The sequence below is a fragment of the Cibotium barometz genome, chromosome 6, assembly GCF_041138505.1.
Source record: "Cibotium barometz isolate CiBa-2024 chromosome 6, ASM4113850v1, whole genome shotgun sequence".
Taxonomy (NCBI): domain Eukaryota; kingdom Viridiplantae; phylum Streptophyta; class Polypodiopsida; order Cyatheales; family Cibotiaceae; genus Cibotium; species Cibotium barometz.
The window spans coordinates 37,531,574-37,553,893 of record NC_141051.1 but is presented as its reverse complement, the minus strand read 5'-3'; the positions used below and the strand labels follow the sequence as shown (position 1 = coordinate 37,553,893).

Sequence of the window (22,320 nt, the reverse complement as noted above, 5' to 3'; positions counted from 1 at the left end):
AGCAAAAAGCAACTAAGTGTGGCCACATCGTCTTGTGAGAATTGCTTTGTCCTTGGCAGCTCATGTATATCGTGGTTGAGCAAAAAGCAACCAAGTGTGGCCACATCATCTTGTGAAGTTGAGTATAGGGCAGCTTTCACTACTATAGTTGAGTGTGTTTGATTGAGGAGATTGATGGCAAATCTTCATGGGTGCTAGTAGACACCCACTCCCATACACATTGATAGTTAGAGTGCTATGGCTGTGGCAAGAAATCTAGTTTTCCATTATCGCACCAAGCATATAGAGATTCGTTATCACTATGTTGGAGAGGTTACATGCATTGGAGATCAGCTTGATCTATTGTCCTATACATAGCAACATTGCAGATCTGTTTACGAAGATGTTGCCTCGATAAAAATTTGAAGTTTTCCGCAAAGTTTTAGGCTTACTTCCATTTGGAGAGTGATCTACAATCCTGTACATGTTCACACTATCATTACAAGGGGGATTTGTAGGAGTATACATATGTGGTAGTGACCGTGTGAATGGGGGTTTACTAGGGGCACTTTTTTCATGTACACATTATAGAGCTTTTTTCCCCTTGGACATTTGGTGTGTTTGGACACGTATACTTTTATATTTCGGGTTTGTATTTAGAGTACTTGTGGTTGTACACATCTTATCACTTCATTCTAGTGTATCCACACTTCCCAGCCCTCTATTTCTCCCTACTATGTGTTCTTGCTAGTTTCTGTGTATTGCTGTTGAACATGGGTTTTTCAAAACCCAACGCTACGATTGTTAGGAATAAAAAGGTCATTGTTGGCAACGTGGTGGGGATTGTACATTAAGGGCCTGGGTGCTGCATTGACCTTGTGTGTACAATGGAATTGGCATTAAAAGAACTCCATGAATCATAATTTAACATCTTTTAAATTCATAGACCCTTTGGCTTTAAAATTCATACACACTCTCTCTCTCTCTCTCTCTCTCTCTCTCTCTCTCTCAAGTGCACACACATCTCACACAAAATCTCACATGCGCCTACTCTTGGGCATTGATAACGTGAGGATGGATGTTGTAGCACCTAGTCCATGCTATGCACGATGGAGTTGATGATCTTATACTTCAAGATTGGACAATCTTTGAGGTAAAGTTCACACTTTTTGTATTCTTGTCTTTGCTTGTTTTGTTTTAGTGAATTAGTCATTTAAAGTTCGTTTTGTCGTTGCTAATAAGTCATTCAAAATTTGTTTAGCTTGTTTGTTAGAAATTCTTTTGTTGTGGTTCGATAAAGAATTGTGTGTGTGTGTGTGTGTGTATGTGTGATTTAGTTATGTATTTGTCTAGTTTTGCAAGTTTTTTAAAATTATTATTATTATTTCTTGTCGGGTGTTCTATTATAAGCGTTCCTATTTTTGATTTGTTTGTTTTAAGTGATTCGCTTCTTTCTTTTAAAATGATTTGTAAGTTCAGATTCATCTGGCCTTATGATGGTACACAAAAACACATGTGGGGAGAGATTAAATTATGTATTACTGCCATATTGTAGTAACGTAGAAAAGAAAACTTCAAGGCTCCTTTGAGAGGTTGATTGAGCCCAAAGTGATTACTTTGTTTGCTGCCTGGGAATCACAGTACTTGAGCAGCTGCGAATCTTCAGGCCTTGGATTGTAGAAATGTGAGCTCACTACAGCCAACCCAGAGCAGGATTTAGGTGAATATAATTGTCCATTTCATCATTCTTTCCAACATTTGTTACGCATAAGCTTAAAATTAGGATCTTTTAGTGTTGGAGTTGTCCATTCAATACATGCATGCACGCACACATACATGGTGAACAGTTTCTCCTTGATGTTTGCACGCCCAAGAATAAACCATGACAGTCTTCATTAGAACTGAACATGCTTTTTATTTATGCTAAGATGAGGATGGAACACATGCTGCTCGTTGGTGAGCCTTCTCAATATGTGCGTGAGGAAGGGAGGCTGGCATGCCCAATACCCGATGCCGGAGAGGTAACACGGCTTAGGCTACATAATAGAAAATTGGAGGAGTTGATCATGCCCTGCTTCAAATTAGATGCAAGAGATTTTGTAGGGCTCCAGCTTAAAGACTAGAATTTGGGCTTAGCGAGCTGCAAGCAAGGTAACTACAGTGAGAATCTTTTGCTTGAATTCTTGAGATTAACTATTAATGGTAATTGAAGGTTATGGCTTCAAATATACAAACGTTTGATACTCTCTAATCTGTCATATGCAGATAAGAAACTATCAACACATGAACTATGGAAAATGCTCTATTCAGACCCCTCACAATTGGGTGAGGACAGGTGGGTTAGCTCATCATTGTCATCTATTCCAAACAGCCGATGCATTGGGCAGTTTGATTAAACAGAATGTTAATGCATGATCATACCAAAGCATTAAATTTTACACTTATGTACAATTGGTCTAGGTGCATGCCAAATTTTTTCTACAGGTGACATTTTTAAGGAGCTGAAGTAATTATGAAAAAAAAAATGACAAGAGACAAGGTGTATGCATTAATGACTATAAGCATTAAGTATGATGAACAATCAGAATTGAATTAGCTTCCTTCTTTTTATGCCATAAACTAGGTCATGGGATTTAGATATACCTGTCTGCTCAAATACATTGTCTGAGATGTATCGATATAAATGATGGGAATGACTTAATATTTATCAAGTCAATTGTTGAAAGGCTCCCTCACTTTCGTTTAATACGGTTCATGCATGTTCATCATGATGCAGGTGTACGTCACTAGATGCATCTCCCATGCTTTTTGACGACCTTAGAAAGCTATGTGAGAATGGGCGGCTCTACTCTGCATTGAGTGCTGTGGATATCATGGATCAGAGTGGACTGTATGTGTCAAAAAAAATTTTGTTGTGTCTTCTACAGAAGTGTATGGACAAAGCAGACCATGCAGCAGGTAGGAAAGTGCATTGCCTGATAATTAGAGTTGGGTATGACACAGATTTCCATTTGGCAAGCCACTTGGTTCACATGTACCTTTTGTGTGGGAGTTTATGGGAAGCATTACAAGCTTTTAGGAAACTGCCCACACAAAGTGTCTTTTTGTGGAGTGCACTTATTTCCGCACATGCTAGGCTAGGCAAGAATCAACAGGCCATTGAGTTGTATCAGCAAATGCGAGAATTGGGAGCGGAACCAGATGGGCATGATTTAGTAGTAGTTCTAAAAGCTTGTTCCAGATTAGCATCTGTAGATCAGGGCAGGTTGATTCATTGCCATGTCATCCAAAGAGGGTTGGGTTCTGATGTTTTTGTTGTGAGCACCTTAATTGACATGTACAGTAATTGTGGCAGCATTGTGAAGATGCGCAAAAAGTCTTTGATGCCACACCAGAGCGGAATGTGGTCACATGGAATGCAATGATTGCAGGACATGCCCAGCATGGGCATGGCCTGAAGGCTTTGAGAACTTATCGCCAAATGCAACAGCATAGTGTAGAGGCAGATAGGGTCACGTTTGTTAGTATCCTCAAGGCATGCTCCAGTGTGTTAGCTGTAGATCAGGGGAGGTTGATACACCACCAAGTTGTTGAAAGAGGGATTTACTCATTATCACCAGATTAATCGACATGTATGGAACTTGTGGGAATCTGGAGGATGCATGCGTGATGTTTGATAAAGGACCAAAACAAAATCTTGTGACTTGGAATGCCATGATTGCAGGTTATGCACAGCACGAGCATACCGAGGAAGCGCTTTGTCTGATTCGAGAATTGCAGCAAGGGGGTTTGGAATCAAACACTTCTACATTTGTTAGCATGCTGAAGGGGATTTGTCGAGTGGTTGCTGTAGATCAGGGTAAGCTTGTCCATGCTCACGTCATCAAAATGGGGCTTGATAAGGAATTGCTGGTCATGAACACACTTATCAACATGTATGCTAAATGTGGAAGCCTTGAGGATGCTTGCAGGGTCTTCAATGGCTTGCCGAGGCATGATTTAGTGACATGGAATGCAATGATTGGAGCATATGCCCAGCATGGGCAGGGTCTGGAGGCTCTTCAGCTTTTTTGCCTGTTGCAAAGGGAAGGGTTGGAGCCAAACTGGTCTACACTTACTGGCAGCCTAAAAGCATGTTCTAACATGGCAGCCCTCGATGAAGGAAAGCTGATACACGGTTTTATCATTGAGAAAAGTCTCGAGGTGGATGTTGTGGTTGTGAACAACTTGATTGACATGTACATGAAATGTGGAAGCCTCACTGATGCATACAGAGTGTTCAGTTATTCACCTCAGCGTGATGTGGTTACTTGGACATCAACAATAGCGGGGTATGTCCAGCATGGTTATGGAGAGGAAGCACTACAACTATTCCGAGAAATGCAAGAAGAAGGCATGGAGCCAAACCAGGTTACATTCGTAAGCATTTTAAAGGCGTGTTCTAGTGTGAATGCACTAGACCAGGGTAAGCTGGTTCACGAATATGTCGTTGGAAGGGGTTTCGATTTGGAAATTTTGATTATCAACACATTGATCGACATTTACGGCAAGTGTGGAAGCCTTGAGGATGGGCGCAGCGTGTTTGACAAATCATCAAGGCGAGATGTGGTGACATGGACTGCAATGATTGCAGCATATGTGCAACATGAGTGTGGTCAGGAGGCGCTCCTACTTTTTAAAAGAATGCAGCAAGAAGGGATGAAGCCAGATCGTGCTGCTTTTGTTAGTGCTCTAAAAGCATGTTCATGTGTAGCAGCCCTCTCTCAAGGCAAACTGATCCATGATCAAAGCACCGAGAGAGGCCCGGGCTCAGATGGTGCAATAGTCAACACCCTGATTGATATGTATGTAAAGTGTGGAAGTCTTCAAGAAGCACACAGGGTGTTTGAAGAATCGTCAACCCGAGATGTGGTCACGTGGACTGCAATGATTGCAGGATGTGCTCGATATAGTAATTACCAGTTGGCGCTGCAGTATGTTCAGGATATGCAACAAGAGGGTCTTGCTCCAAATGATGTGACATTCCTCTCTCTTCTTTCTGCATGCAGTCGTGTGGGCCTAGTAGACCAAGGCTTTTTTCATTTGAAGTCAATGATAAGTCTTGGCCTTGCACCGACTCTTGAGCACTATACGTGCATGGCTGAGGTTCTTGCTCATGCAGGAAACCTAAGTGCAGCGGAAGATGTGTTTGAAACTGTACCTTTCCGGCTAGATATAGTAGGCTGGATGTCCTTGCTTCTTTACTGCAGGAGACATGGCAATGTTGAAATGGGAAGAAGATGCTTTGATTATCTTGTTGAAATGGATTGCAGAAATGCTGCGGGCTATGTATTGATGGCAAACATGTATGTTGCTGCTGGCATGCAGGAGAATGCGGCCAGCATAGAAGACCTAAGGCAATGTTCAAATGCTTGGAAAAAGGCCGGGAAGGCGTACATTGAGGTTGACAACCAAGTCCATGAGTTCACTGGTGGAGACAAGCTCCATCCAGAAAGTCATGACATAGATGCAAAAATTGAGCATCTGAGTACTCAAATGAAGGAAAGAGGATACACACCACTTGTGGACCTTGTGCTACAGTCCACATCAGATGAGGAGAAAGAAGATGTCTTGTGTGGGCACTGTGAGAAACAGGCCATAGTTTTTGGTATACTTAACACTCCGAGAGGTGCATCTATTCGAGTTTCCAAAAATCTTCGTATGTGTATCGATTGTCACAATGCTGCACAAGTCATTTCTCAGATTGAAAGACGTGAGATAATTGTGGCAGATGAGCATTGCATTCATGTATTCAAAGATGGAGCATGCTCTTGCAAGGATGAATTGTGATAAGCAAGGTCCTCAATCCTATACATAGTTCTTTTTTGTGCTTTTACATAGGTGTACTGGTACACAACACTTGCGACATCTAGCTACACTATGGGAGGTCTTGTAGTTAGCTGAAGAGGGGCACCACAGTTTTACCATACAGAAATATGCTTCCAAAGATAAGGATGAAGCTTGTGAGAAGGGTATGTAAAGGGCATTCAATGCTAACACAAGTCTATTGGTGTGGTTTTGCAAAGTCCCACATAAGGGGCAACTTTGTTGCATCTATCCGTACAACTTTGAACTGTTTTGGACCAGTCTGTACAATACCTACTGTTGCACTTGTTGTACCTACTGTATCTGAATATATAGCATTTGTACTTGCTGTGCATAGGTAATTTGTAAAATTTGGGGCTTTTGACAATTTTTGCTTAATTGTAAAATGGAAGCTGCAAGATACACAAAAATTTGGGGGTTTTGGATTTCTGTGCAATTAGCACACATTACAGCCCAATTGCATACAAAAATTTGGGGCTTTTTTGTTTAGGAGCACCATTGCTGCCCCTTTATAGGTTTTTGGCACAAATTTGTTGTATACAGTCAATTTGTAGGCATTTTGTGGGTAATTCATTTGCACAGGATCAGCTGAATTGCGTGGCATAGCACATTGGTGCTTTTGGGATTTGCCTATAGAAGTGTTTGCTCTTTCAAGAAAAGTATTTTGTAGGTTGTCATTTTGTGCATGCAGTCATTATGGCACAAAATGCAACTAATGTATTTGGTGTACTCACACAAGAGGATAAATTGGATGGCACCAATTATTCGCTTAGGAGCTTTATGGTCAAAAATCTACTTGTGGGTTAAAAGCCTGTGGGGTTATGTGAGCGGGGATGAACCTCGTCTTGCAGACATTGCACTTGCCACTCCAAGGCAAGGTGCTCAGTAGGCTGCATAGCCTATAGTTGCACATGATGCCCAAGCCATGGTAGTTATCTCTTTATCAATGAAGAGATCAATTATCCCACACATTCGGTCATGTAAAATGTTAGCGTGTATGAGAAGTCTTCGAGACCATGTATCAGGCCAAGAATGAGGCCAGAGCTTGAAAACTTGGACATGCAAGAACATCATAGTATGGCTGATCATCTAACTAAGATCCAGGATCTTAGAGAGCAATTACTCAATATAGATGAAGCCGTACGAGAAAAAGAACTTGTATCCAAGACATTGAATTCATTGCCAGAGTTGTATCTCAACTTCCACACTTCTCTCACCTTGTCATTGAGGGGCAACCCTGAACCCCTATTGTTTGAGGAGTTGGTTGGTTTGCTATTATAGGAGGAACAAGCGCGGAAGAATAAGTCTTCTATGGCACATGGTAGTGAAGATCAAGCTTTAGTTGCCCATGATAAGGGCAAGGGAAAAGCAAAGAGTGGCTATCAACCCAAGGCTGATTCTAGGGCAAGAGTCACTTCTGCAAGAAACTATGACACTACATTAGTGAGTGCAGGAAGAGACAGGCTAAAGAGAAGAAAAAGGAATCAGGTTTGTCAGTGGACTCTTCCAGTATGCCTGCAGCAAAGACTAAGGATTTCGCTCACTTTGTGCAAGATGATTGGGCATTCCTGGTATGTAGTTATGATGCATCACAAGAGCACTTGCCTCTCAATGTGAATGAGAAACAAGTCATTTGGTACTTTGACAGTAGGGCTTCTAGAAACATTACATCAAATAAGGATTTGTTCATGTCATTGAGGACTGCCCCAAAAGGGAAGGTCACATGTGCAAACAGTTCTTCATATCCAGCGCAAGGCATTGGTGAGATTATGCTCACAGTTACAGATGGTTCAGACCTATGCATTTCAGATGTGTTGTATGTGCCTAGAATTGAGAAGAACTTGCTACCAGTCTCCTCTTTTGCTCAAAGAGGCTATGCTGTGAACTTTGAGGATGACAAATGCACAGTGAGGGATAGAGAGGAAGAATATGCTATAGTCACTTCTGGCACATTGTACCAAGGCTTGTATCATTTGGACACATATGAGAAGAATGGACATGATGCATGCTTGGCCACCAGTTATACTTCTGCCATGCAAGAGGCAGAGTTATGGCATGTCAGGTTCGGGCATATAAATTTTGGAAGTTTGATGTTACTCTAGAGGCATAAAATGGTGCAAAGTATACTACATGTTGAGCTGCCACCTAAACATGTATATGTAGGGTATGTTTTGAACAAGATGCATAGAAATGCCTTCCCCAAGGATGGATCTGTAAGGGTTGTCCGGAAATTACAGCTCATACATAGTGATGTGCGTGGTCCCATGGGGACACCATCATTTAGGAAGCATCTATACTTTGTAACATTCATTGATGACTATTCCTGATTTGCTTGGGTTTTCCCTTTGAGAGCAAAGTTTGAAGTCTTTGTGTTTTCAGCATTTTGTTATTACTAAAGTTGAAAATGAGATAGGTTGCAAAGTAAAAACCCTCCGCTTAGATCAAGAGGGGAATGCATGTCAAATACATTTAAGGCATATTTGGTAGAAAGAGGCATAAAGCATCAATGTACTTTGCCTTACACACCACAGCAAAATGGTGTAGCAAAAAGAAACAACAGGTCATTGATGGAGATGGCAAGATGTATGGTTAAGTGCAAGAATCTGTCTCACAAATTTCGGATGGAGGCAATTATGTATGTTACACATGTTTTGAACAGGTCCCCTATGAAGGCTTTGAAGACAATAACTCCTTTTGAGGCTTGGTATGATAGGAAACCTACGGTTGACTATCTCAGAATTTTTGGTTGCCTTGCATATGCATATTTGTGGACTACAGCAGTGGCAGCAAGGGATACCTTCTCTACAATCCATGCAATCAAACGATTTTTGAAAGTAGAGAAAGTGTATTTGCTGAAAATTCAGCACAGCCACTTGCAGAGTTTAGCAACAAACACTTTGAAAATGGTCCACATGATATGTTTGACGAGCTGATCCCATTGGGCATAGATGGAACATCAAAACAACCGCAAGAAATGCATATTGGACAGCCTATGGATACTGAAAATCAGTCCCCAAATCAGCATATTACTCCTCATGTTGTACAGAAAGCTGTTCAAGAGCAGACAGTAATGCAAGAAGCTAAAACAATGCCTCGTTGGCTGGTTTGTACTTTGCAAGAGAGCACAATTTCAGCTCCTCTACTTGGGAGGACACGGGATGGCTCTAGAAGTGCTTAAGAACAGGCAAATGTATTATACATGAGTACTATTTGTGATATAGATGACCCATATTCATTTGAAGAGGCCCAAAAGAATGAGCATTGGATAGGAGCCTTGCATTCAGAGATGGATGCTATCCATAAGAACAACACTTGGGATTTGGTTGACTTGCCTCTCCAGGCAAGAAACCCATTGGCACAATTGGATATACAAAGTCAAACGGAAATCTGATGGTACTATTGGCATGTACAAGGCCCGTCCTGGGGCCAAAGGTACTATTGACAAGTACAAGGCCAGTCTTGTGGCAAGGTTATGCCCAACAAAAAGACAGACTATGATGAGAATTTTGCACCTACTTCTCAGCTAACAACTATTAGACGTGTTATTGCATTGGCTGCCCATCATGGATGGAAAGTGCATCAATTGGATATAAAAACAACTTTTCTTAATGGGGACTTGCAGGAAGAAGTTTATGTAAGTCAGCCTATTGGATTTGTGATGCATAGTCAAGAAGGCGAAGTGTGCAAGCTCTACAAAGCACTTTATGGTCCCAAACAAGCTCTAAGAGAAAATTCATGCATACTTGACCAACCAAGGATTCAACAATAGTCCACAACTAAGAGCACCCCTCTATGTCAAAGAGGATCATAGTATTTTAATTATACTCATACTCTACGCGGATGACATGCTTTTTGACTGGGAATAATGAGGATGGAATTTCAACTTTCAAAGCTACATTAAAGACCTCATTTGAAATGTCAGATTTGGGTTTATTACACTATTACTTGGACATACAATTTGTGCAAATGGATGAAGGCATTTTTATGCTTCAATCCAAATACATACATAAACTTCTGCATAAGTTTGGCTTCCAATTTCTACACTTGTAGAACCCGGGCTCAAATTGAGCATGTATGATGCGGGAGAGCCTAATGACATGAGCCTGTATAGCCAGGTAGTGGACTGCCTCATATACTTGTGCAATACATGCCTAGATATTCAATTTGGTGTGTCCCAAAATCAAGCAAATTCATGCACAGCCCAGGGACAAAGCATTGGCAAGCTGTGAAACGCATTTTTCGCTATCTTCAGGGCACCTTGGATCTTGGATTGTTCTATCCCAGGGGGGCAGTTTGCAACACAATGATTCAGACTGGGCTGGTGATTATGACACTCAACAATCTACCAGCGGGAATTGTATTTTTATGGGCAGTTCATGCATATCATGGTTAAGTAAAAAGCAACCCACTGTTGCCACATCTACCTATGAAGCTAAGTACATGGTACGATTCACTACTATGGTAGATTGTGTATGGCTAAGAAGGTTACTTGCAGATCTTCGTGAGTGTTAGCAAACACCCACCACCATACTCACTAACAGTCAAAGTGCCAAGGCTGTGGCATGGAATCTAGTTTTCCATGCTTGTACCAAGCACATACAGACACATTATCACTATGTCAAGGAGAAGCTTCATGCAAGGGAGATCAATTTGACCTACTGCCCTACACAACAAGACAAAGTTGCAGATATGTTTACAAAGACATTGCCTTGAGAGAAGTTTGAAACTTTCCACAAAGATTTAGGCTTACTCTTCTACAGAGAGTGATCTACTACATTGTACAAGTTCACAACATCACTACAGGGGGGATTTGGAGGCGTCTTACAGATTGGTAGTGCTATGTGTGAACATGGGCTTACCAGGAGCACTTTTACCCATTGGGTTTTTCTTGCTGGACATCTAGTGTGAAAGGACACTACACTTTATATCTTGTTCTTATACTTCATTGGGTTTTTCTTGCTGGACATCTAGTGTGAAAGGACATCTAGTGTGAAAGGACACTACACTTTATATCTTGTTCTTATACTTCATTTTCTCATCACTTAATATACGTGCAAGTACATCTCCAATCCCTGCTCCCAATCGTGTTGCTTCCTGTGAGTGTGTGTACGCTTCATTGCAATCCATACCCTAACTCTAGCATCCAAGAGGATCAACAAACTAGAGCTATATGAGAGAGAGAGAGAGAGAGAGAGAGAGAGAGAGATGTAATACTCAAAAGAGAAGACAATGACTGCATGACTCAGTGATTTGATGTGATTGATATAAAATTTCTTCAAGTACAATGCTTTTATAGCCTTAGAGAAGACAATGACTACAATGACTCAGTGATTTGATGTGATTGATATAAAATTTCTTCAAGTACAATGCTTTTATAGCCTTAGAGGATTTGAATAACATTAGTGCTTATGTCAGACAAGTATAATATCTACATATTATCCTAACCACTCTAAGAGTAGGTTCACACACATACCACTAACAATAGTGGATGATGATGGCGATATCATTTCCCATATATATACATATACATATACATACATACATACATACTTATGTACATATACATATACATATACATAACACACACACATACACACACACACACATACACATACATACATACATACATATATATATATATATGTGTGTGTGTGTGTGTGTGTATATACACACACACACACACACACACACACACACACACACACACATATCTATACACACACACATATATATGTATGTATGTATGCACATATATATATATATGTATGTATGTACGCACATACACACACACACACATATATATATATGTATGTATGTATTTACGTACGTACATACGTATATGTATGTGTATACCTTCATAAGGTCAGAAACATCTGAACTTACAAATTGAGAGGTTTGAGAAAGAATACTAGTGAAGAAGGACAAAGACAAAAACAAAGCATTTGAAAGATAAAAAATAGATAAACTAACAAACCTAGCTACTAAGAAAGAAAGAAAGAAAGAGAGAAAGATTTTATTAACGTCTTCCAAAAGACTGAACTCGGCCTATGAGACAAATCAGTGTACCTGTGTGGGGTATCCTCTGTCATCCCAACAAAATGAAAAAGTACTGAACTCAAAAGCTGAATCTAGGTGTGCAATAAGTACAATGAGTGGGGGAGGTGATGGAGCTCTACTACTAGAAGGAGAATGCAAAGCTATATGCATGGAGTATACAATCATGATATGCAACCTAGCTAGCTCCATCCTGTACCATACTGGGGGTATAGAATGGTATACATCAATGAAGGGGATGTCCACAGTCCCCTAAAGAACATGCCTGGGTCTGCTCTGAAGCGAGCCAGTCGCTCCGCACCCTCTCTGTGAAACTGAGCTCTGATCTCTATCATCTCTCTCTGGTACAGGCATGGTGTCCGAAAGCCAGGTGTTCTCTGTCTCCTGTGGGCTCTGAGTGTCTCTGCTCTCTCTCGAGTAATTCCCTGCTGTGTAGGGGCTGGGAGTGGGGTGGATCTCTGAAAAAATGTAGTAATCTGTGTCTGTCGTCTCCCCTCTAGAGCTGTCTGAGCATGTAATGATGTCTCTCTATGACGCTATATGTCTAGAATGAATCTCCCCACTATGTGCTGGTCTGCTGCCTCAAAGATCTGGCGTAGGGAATGTGACTCTCTGAATAAAATGGGATCTCTCTCTCTGATGGCTGTATATGCTCTGCATACATAATGCTCCTCACTCTCCACCTCCTTGCTCCTCACTCTCCACCTCCTCTCTGCATACATAATGCTCCTCACTCTCCACCTCCGCTCTACACAATCTGCATACCCTCTCCTCTCGGGGGATCCGTGCTGCTCTGCCAGTCTCGATCTCCAATCGATGTGATGAGACTCTAAGCTGACCAAAAGCTACTCGGGAGACGTGTGGTAAAAAGCCCTCCATGTATCTAGGCCTCTCTATAAATCCATCATCAGTGATACTCATGAAGTGATCTTTGTAGTATAGCATCTTCGGTGGAAGAGGCTGTGTAGGTGATATCCATGTCTCTCGTGTATAGAGCTGCCATAGGTCTTGTCTCAATACTCTGTTCCTCTCACTATGAGAGACGGATATGTGGTGCATCCCTGCCATACTGGAATGGTGGTAGATGATCCATGTCTAGGCCATGCTGTGAGAACCAATGTGTGACTTGTGCATACCATGATCCTCTATCTCCTGCCTCAGCCAGCTGTCTAGATGCCTCAAAAGCTCTGTATGACAATCTGTCTTGTGGCATCTCTCTGAATCTGTCTAGCAGGCATATAGCCTGCTCGGATGATGTCACAGCAAACTCTGCTCACATAATGTCATGAGGTACTGACGGTTTGTTGCGTATCATGCGTGCCATCTTGAGAGCCTGTGGTCTCTCTATCTGTGTCCACCAATGGGTAGCAAGTCCTGGCGCCCATACCGCTGCTCCATACATCAGTGCCGGTGTGACTAATGTGTCAAATAGCCACCCCTTCATCTGGGGCTCTTGAAAATGCGCCTGGTGGCACCGTCTCTCTAGCATAGCCAATGCTGCATATCCCCGTGTCAATCTGGCTCTGGCTGCTGAACCCATGGTGAAGTGCATGGCTGCTGTGCAGAGAAGGTAACCCCTAGGTACACGTATGATGTCACTACCTCCACCTGGTGTCCTGCGAGAGTGAATGTCAGCTGACTCTTGCCCTCTCTCGATGTATGAAAGACCATAACCTTGGTTTTCCCAAGGTTCACAGTAAGACCCCTCTTGTGTGCAGAAATCATCGAGTGCATGTAGATGCTACTGTAGACCTCCTGGAGACTCAGACACTAATACAATATCATCAGCATAAAGCATAATATGTACTGAGGTACCTGCTAGATCAACTCCATCTCCGCCTCCCCGTGTAATGAACTCAGCCACCTCATCAATGTATAACCCAAATAGCGTGGGGAAAGTGGGCATCCTTGCTTCACACCAATGGTGCTAGCAATAGTCTCGGACATACCTCCTGGGCATCTGACTCGCCCAAAAACCTGCTCATATAATGCATAGATGCCCCATGTCATATCTTCTGGTATGCCAAGAGACTGCAGGCACTGAAAGAGCCTCTCTCGTGGTACTGTGTCAAATGCCTTGTGGAAATCCACAAAGCAGCAATAGAGCTTTCTCTTCCTCACTCTGGCTTGATCAATCATACATCTCAAAGTGAATACATGGTCAGTGGTAGAGAAAGCTCTCTTGAAGCCTTGCCTGCCCTGATGAGCGTAAACCTGCTCGCTCAGCATATAAGCTAAGCTCTTGCTCCAACACTGCACCATAGAGTTTTATGGTTGGCCAACACGTGGCCAACCATAACCGTCCTGTAGTTGCTCGGATAGAGCATATCCTCTGTTTTGTGGATCGGCACAATGGTGTGCATCGTCCACTCCGCAGGCAAACCCTCTGCTAGTGCGCTGTTAAACAGGTGTGCAAGAAAAGGAGCCAAAGAATCTACTGCATATATGAGATGCTCACCCTATAGGCCCATATGATCGACGGCCCGTCCATGCTGTAGGTGGCGGATAGCTTCCTTTACCATCGAGTGGGTAAAGAAGCTAGCTGTGTTAGGTCGAGGCTCCTGTGGCGGCTGAGGTATAGGTGGCTGCTGTGGGGCGTGGTATAGGCCCTCTGTATATGTGTGCCATGTCTGTGGGTCTACAATGGGTGTCGGTGTCCGGGGCTCTCTGAAGTGCCGCCATGAGATAGGGCTATCTCTACTCATGAAGAAATGAAAGATCTCTAGCTCCTGTATCTCTGCAAAGGCCCGCCTTTTGCGACGAGTAAGTCTCCTCATCTCTGTCCTCGACTCCTGCTCTGTGATGGCTCCCAAGGTTCTCTGTATGCGGAGCCGTGAGTATAGGGCTCTGCACTCGTCATCATACCATTTGTTCTGGTGGGGCATAGTCCCAGATCTTGCAGGCTCTCCAAGTGGACACGATGTGGGAAGCTTTGTAATGCAGCCGTGTGTAGGAGTGATGCCAACTGGGCTGTAATGGTATCCATAGGTGCCAGGGGATCCATGAGTAGGAGCCCATCCTCTACTCTGCCAATGTGTATGTCTGCCATGTCATGTGTGAAGTAGATGATAGTGTGTGGTGTTAGTATGTGGGGGGATGGTGATACTGGTGATCCAGCTAGTGAAAATGCCAAGTATGTATGATCTGCCCCAATAGGACGAGGTGGGATGGAGAATGAGGTGACAAGCTGTGATGCCTCCAAAGACCCCATAATGTAGTCCACCACCGTGCCTCTGGTCCGTGTATGACCCCCATGTGGGAAGCATGTCAGCCCTCCTAATCCCGGCCACTGTAGCATCCCGTTATAAATAACGAGACAATGCCTGGCTCCCAACTCTAGTAAGTGGTCCCCATAATGTCCTCTATCTGGTCCAGTGTCCTCTGATGCCCGACTAGCCCCTATCTCCTCTGGATCCACAGGGTGGAGGATCTCCATGTCATCATAGTCATACACCTCTCACACTGTCTGCTCTGTGTGTGGGCATTGAAGTCACCCATAAGAAATACTTCCCCTAGTGTAGAATAATGCATAATCTCCTATGAGACAGACAAGTGTATGGCAAGGCTCCTATCTCCTCCTCCTGTGGCATGTCCTCTGTAATGACATAGGAGGATTGTGATGGAGGAAAGTAGCATAGGGCTATGTATATAACCCTGTCATGTGAGAGCTGTAAGCTGATCCACATGTATCTGGCCTCTGGATCCTGTGCTACCACTCTCATTCTCCCCTGTAGCTCTCGTCTGAATAGAACTGCTACTCCCCCCGACCCTCTTGAGGTACCCTGGCGTGCGGTCCTCCTGTATGCTGACTCCCACTGGAATCCCTCTACTCGAGGTGGCCCTCTCTCTGGGCTCTGATGTGTGTCTGTCAGAAGTATGATGTCTCTCCCCACCATAACATGCTCCAGTCGTCCAGCCTGCACCCATAGTGAACCATTAAAGTTCCATACTGCCATGTGTATCTCTGTCAGTGGCCTGGTCTGTGTCCCATAGGCCCCAAACCGCTAATCCATGGGCTGGCCATCAATGATGACCGACCGTCTCGATAGAAGGCCTTCTTGCCTTCTCTCCTCGCGTGTAAGACTTGTGGCATGCAAGCTCTCCGATGCTCTAGCTGCATTCTTGTGAGATCATCATCCAAGAAAATAGGAGCTCCCTCTAAGCCTCGTAGTATGACCCTCTTCCTCATGAAGGTGACCCTCTTCGTCTCTCCTGCAAATTGTAGGATGAGGGCTCGCTTGCGTGTTGAGTCTTTCCCGGCTCTCCATGCTTTGGTGAAGGGAAGAGGGTCCTCTTCCCTGTAGCTAGCTTCATGCATAGAAGCTGTCCATCTTTCTCGGGAGTGGAGTTGGGTATCTCGGCTATACTCGAATGTTGAGGCGGCAGGCATGCCTCATCTTCTCCTCCTCAATGGTGGTGTGAATGATTTGATGTTCTTCCCTTTGAGTCTCCTCCCTCACGGATGTTCTTCTTCACCACCTCAATCCATCCTGACTGCTTGGCTTCGAGTTTTCCTTCCATGTCCTTTGTGATCTCCTTGGAGATCTCTTCTTTGATGGCTGTGAAGAGTGTTCTCATTGATCTCCCCTTCTTCCTTCTCGGTGTTCTTGACAGCCTACCAGTTCCACTTTCAATGCACTCACCTCCTCCCTGAGTGTTGTGTTCTCTTGTTCAAGGTCCGTGACCCGTGCTTCGAGGGCCATGATGTGCCGGTGTAGTTTGTTCTCCACCTCAATGAGGTTGGAATCGGATGTCTTCTTATTCTCCTTGATTAGTGCCTTCATTGCCATCTCGAGGACCTTGAGTTTCTCTTGGAGACTCGTGGCCATTCCTCGAGATTGAGGAGAGAGAGAGAGTTATGTTGCTGCCTTGGGGGCCTGAGCAACGGTGGGAGGGGAAACGGGGATGCAAGGCTTATTACTGGACATGCAGGCGGGCCAGCATAGCGCTAGCAGTAGTGGGCGCCAATGGCGAACAGAGAGAGCGGCTACACACAGAGGCGCGAAGCGAACAGGGAATAGCCAAGTGAAGCAAGCAACAAACAGTGCAGCGAAAAGCAGGCGGCGACCAGTAGAGCGAACAACAAAACAGGGGCAGCGAGGGCAGAGGCGAGGGCGAACAGTTGCGGGCGGTGACAGTAGAGAGATTAACATCGAACAGGGGCGACGAGGGCATTAACCAAAAAAAACAAAAAACAAAAAACAAAAACAAACAAACAAAAAAACAAAACCAAACAAAACAAAAAAACAAAAAAAAAACAAAAAACAAAATAGCAAAACAGAGCATCGACTCTATCATGCATAGCGTGGACAATAACCTATGACATCCCTACTCATGTCATCAGTGTCCAAGAGTAGGTGCACGTTTGTATAAAGTTAGTCCAAAAGAACATGCTTTATAAAACCAGCGAACTGAGTTTCTATCACTCTCCGGAGGTGATGGGCTTACTCAGTCATGATAGAGACTAGCACTCAAAGTCTGCTCTAAGGTATAACAACAAACAATCACAAAACATAGGAAAGAACCAAACTAAGTCTATATTAAGCTAGAGCGAGAAAGAAAAGACTAAACAAGGCCTACTCTAAGTTAAAACCACAAACCCTACTCTAAGCTAGAACAAGCCACTTTTACAAAAAAGAGCATTTTGTTATGAATTAAGTGGGCTTTTCAGCTCCCCACTTCTATAAAACTTACTCCTTATCATTTTAAACATTCCAAAAGCTGAAATACCAAAGATAAACTCACTACAATTAATGAAAGAACGAATCTTTTTCAAAATCTTATTGAAACTATAACCTTTTTCGATAAGCAACAAAACAAGATGGCATGATTGAGAGATAAAGGAAAATTTAGCAGAGCAAAGACGAGAGAATCTAAAAAGTTGACAGCATATAACACCATCTTGTCTCTAAAGACCTAAGAGTTCATTCTTCACAGTCATGTCTTTCCTACTATACTTTCATGCAAAGGGTCTTTCATATCCTCAAATTTTTAGATAACGTATTGAATATTGCAACAATGTTATCAATTTTTAGACAACTTGTTGAATATTGCATCAATGTTATCATCACCAAGAAGCCTAAATCAATATTTCAAACAACCTATTGCATATTGCATCAATGTCATAACTTGTGTTGCTAACAACCACCGAGGAGACTAATTATATCATTTTGAATATGCCTCTAGCAACTAGTAGTGATAGGTATGCAAACAAGTATCGGGTGGATAGGCAAACCATGAAGAGGAAAAGATCTTATCAAACCGAGTTCCACAAAGACGACTCCAACATACCTAAAACCATTGTGTTGCTAAGCCACAAAAAGAAGAAATAAAATGGCAAGTGTAGGATGTCATCGGTCTCTGGATCTTGAACCAAATAAGGTTTAGGAGGTGGAACTTCAGCAGACAAAGTGGACAATCCATCACACTAGTCTAGGAAGTTTTGTGCACTACCAGGTGTATCTCGATACTTAGAGATAAAAGTGTAATAAAGAGATCAATTGCAAGGAGAGATCTAGAACAACTAGTGTACATACGCCTTATACATAGCCTTATGCATAAGCCCTTATGCATAGGCGTATGCATAAGCCCTTATGCGATAGGCTTATGCAAAAAGCCTTATGCAATAGGCTTATGCAATAGCCCTCGATCTTCTCACTATCCTTCTCTTGTAAAAAAGAAGTTGTATTTGGCTTTAATAGCGGGGAGCATGTGGATGGCACGATTGGTACCCATGGGAATACCGATTGCTTGCTTAAATAAAGAATCACCTAAGGATATATAAAGATTATCTAGGAGAAAATCTAACCAAGTACAAATGTCATCTTTGTCTACAATTTTGGTGAATCTTTTCTTTCTCTTATCTACATCTTGATTTTTACTTTTTAACCAAGAAAAATCAAAATGCAAAGCTGACTTTTCTACTAATAAAGCCTTGCATCTATCCTTTTCTAATCTATAGGCAAAAACTTTCGTCATAAGGGATCTAATCCTTACACGTAAGTCTTCTAAGTCTAGTTTGGTGTATAAGGTCGTGAAGTCAAAGGTTTGTAGGCATAAAGGAGACGACTTTTCAACTAGGCTCCGAGAGGAGTTTAAGAATTTCAAGACGGGAACTACTCCTACAAAGTCTTTTAAGATCCAACTCGTGTCTGTAGGCACGTCAACATCTTTAAGAAGATTTTTCCAAAGGTCATGGACACTAGGTAAAATGGCTTTAAAGCAATGACTAAGCCATTTAGAAACATCTGTCAAAGATGTATTGCAAGAACAACTTGGGCTTTATAGGATTCTTATGAAACTTCCAAACTGTATACAAAAAAGGCAAAGTAGGGTTGCACTTGAAACCAAACCATTTACAAAAATCTTGGTGTTTCAAGATAACGTCTTGAGAAGAAAGTGAACAGCTACAATAAGTCTGAGAGGAAGAATTCACTTCACTTAACAAACATTCTAAGTAAAACTTTTTACAAGTGAAAACAAAATTGTTAGAACACTTGTCTACGTAGGAAATAACAAAATCTCGATGAAATTTCTTGAGAGCAACTAAATCGCTAGAAGATAAAGAATTGCTAAACAGAGGGAGTGCTCTTTGAACAGAATTTCGTGACTTTCTCAAAGGCCTTTCTCAAAATAGTATATGTATATGTATATCTATATATATATATATATACCTAGATATATGCATATGCAAGGTGGTTCTCTTCTACACATTAAGGAAGCGACACTATCTCTCTACGCATTATGTGTGTGTGTGTGTGTGTATAAAAGCCCGCTTATTCAAAGCTTTTAATACTTTGCTTTTCTTCACTAATGAAAGTCCACACTTATGCCAAGATGCCCAAAGCATACTTATGATGACCTTTGGCGTGTCCCGGGTGCCCATCTTTATGTGTGTGAAGGCCTTTACTCACACCTTTTTATGCTCATGTCCCACCACACTTTTAATGAAGTGTGGACCTGCACAAACATCATAAGTGAACATAAAACATAATGCTATAAATTAAGTTAAAGGGCTCCCTTACCACCTACAAAACCCACAAGACCACCGCTTTAGGCCCAAACATGTGTGCACACGCGCATCGACATGGGTGCCCAGCGTCCCTGACCCCATGGACTATCACATACAAAATATCAAGCATTGTCCAGGTAACAAAACCAAGGTTACACAAATATATAAAAAAAGTTCAAGTAAGCATCAATGATGCATATGCCCATGTAAAATCTCTTATATTCTGTAAACCCCTCTAACATGGAGTGCACTGTGTGTACATGGCCAGAGTGTTCAAGCCACAGGATTGTACAAGCCCAAGGCCCCACCCGTGCACAAGTCCCAGCCTGAAAAGACTTCAGGTCGCTAAAACCTACGCTTTCTGTGACAAATTAACTTGGAATCACCTGTATCCTGCATATACAACTCTTTCTAATGTCTTGTTCCTTGTAGACACCCTGGAAACAAGTTGACCAGCCCTATTCAAAAGTACTCCACCTTGTATGGGCTCAAAACAGTCCCAGATAGCCCCTCAATATCTGCACAAACGATCCCAAAGCCTGCAGTGAAAACATTTACCTCCAACAGCCCCTGGAGATGTTAAACAGCCCTGAATCAAGCCCCAATCTCAGTGACTAGCCCTCAGCCCTCTTCCCTTGAAGGTTTGTGCCAGCTTTTCTACCTCCAAAAACTAATCTACATGCATATTTATCAGTGCACATCATAAATATCAGTAAGTGTGCTTTTTCTCATGCAAAAAGGGGCGTCTATTTGATGCCGATGCCCATATTATAACTAGCCATGGTTTTAAAATATTGTCTGGCCCATGTGAAAACTTTATAAAGTATCCTGCCTTCTTTAAGTGATTGTGTACACCTGTACTCATAAACCTTAGTAACACATTGAAGCTCTTCTTGTGATCTCCTACCTTCTCCGCAGTTAGCTACAAAGTTTTAGAGGAGTCGATAAGGAAAAGCGCAGGTTTCAAATAGCAAATCTTAGGGTTTAAGTACAAAAAACTTCCTTGTAGGTCTTTGATTAGTGTTCATCCTCTCCGTCCTTTGAAAAGGGTTAAGGTTTAGTATAAAATCCTCTCAATAATCGGTTTGATTAAAAATTTGCCTTAATAGAAAAGTAGCATAGAATATACTTGTTTATCGTTCTTGCCTCTCCAAAGCTTTTAATAAATGTACACTAGTGGGAGGCCCGCATTGTTGCTACAGTACAAACTACCCACCCTTGTACATTGCTGTCACATGGCTAGAGGAGGAGGAGAGGAGATGGTTTGAGGAGATTCTAGAGAGAGTGACATGTGGCAAGAAGAAGATTTGCTAACATCCAACTAGCTCTTGGTGGAGATGAAGCACATGTCTTTCTCGGCCATAACGGTCCCTACCTCTGAATCCATTCTTGATGAAGCCATGGCCAACAATGCTTACTTGATTCAATCTCTAAATACTGAAACAACACAAATGCCACTTCAGGGAGCTTTCCTAATTGAGGCACAATTGGCCCAATTGAAGCTTCTACAATGATGAAAATTTGGGGCTTTTCCAAATCTAGGAAAGAATCATTCAATTAGATGCCCAACACACTATGTACAAACACCATGGATATGATAAGAAGAAGCACTGCTTTTATGAGATTCTTCTCAATGCCAACTTCCCTACATGGCAAATCAAGATCAGACTATTGCTGATGTGTGATGGGGTTTGGAATGTGGTCAAAGGCTCAGAACATAAGCCAAAAGAAGAAGAGGGATCCCCAGCAGTGCGAGTTTGGTAGGACAAGAACGATATTGAGCTTGCAGACATTAGCTTCGGACTAGCTAACAACCTCATCCATCATCGTAACTGGATAAACTAGCCAGAGAGGTATGGAAAAAACTTGAGAATCTGTTCAGTAACAGGGTCAATAATTCCAAAGTTTTTTTCAAGAAAAAGTTTTTTAACATGAAAATGAAAGAAGTTTAAACTATGCATCTAACTAGTTAGGCTTAGTTCTTCAGCAATTCGTCACCCTTAAGGTGCAAGTTGATAAGCGAGACATGAAAGTGGTCCTTCTATCCAGTATAGAAGAGATTCCAAAGTATGTAGAGTTTTCAGGGTGGCCCATGAGATGTCATATCAAAATATGATTTCCATACTCATTGATGAAGATCATCATAGCTTGTGGACGTCGGAATTAAAGCAGATAAGACCTTCATGTCAAGAAAAAAAAAAAGGCAAGGAAAAACTAAGAAAAACCCAAAAAAAAAATGAACTTACTGTAAAAAACTTAGACACTCCAAAGACAAATGCTTCAAGTGAATGGCCAAGGAGACAACTGACAATCTTGTAACTCTAGTAGCAAAAGAAGATGAAGATGAAGATGTAGCAAACATCCATGACACTAGAAAAAGACCCTCACAATGATTAATAATCTCTCTCTTG

General features: G+C 42.2%; 1 pseudogene across 1 annotated transcript; it reads left to right on the top strand.

Annotated features, from left to right (window-relative positions):
* Positions 1–1,375: 1,375 nt before the first annotated feature.
* Positions 1,376–6,253, top strand: LOC147637710 (putative pentatricopeptide repeat-containing protein At3g15130; annotated as a pseudogene). The gene is made up of 4 exons (XR_015266077.1): positions 1,376–1,699; positions 1,908–2,130; positions 2,245–2,314; positions 2,756–6,253. The product of XR_015266077.1 is annotated as a putative pentatricopeptide repeat-containing protein At3g15130 (transcript).
* Positions 6,254–22,320: the final 16,067 nt, after the last annotated feature.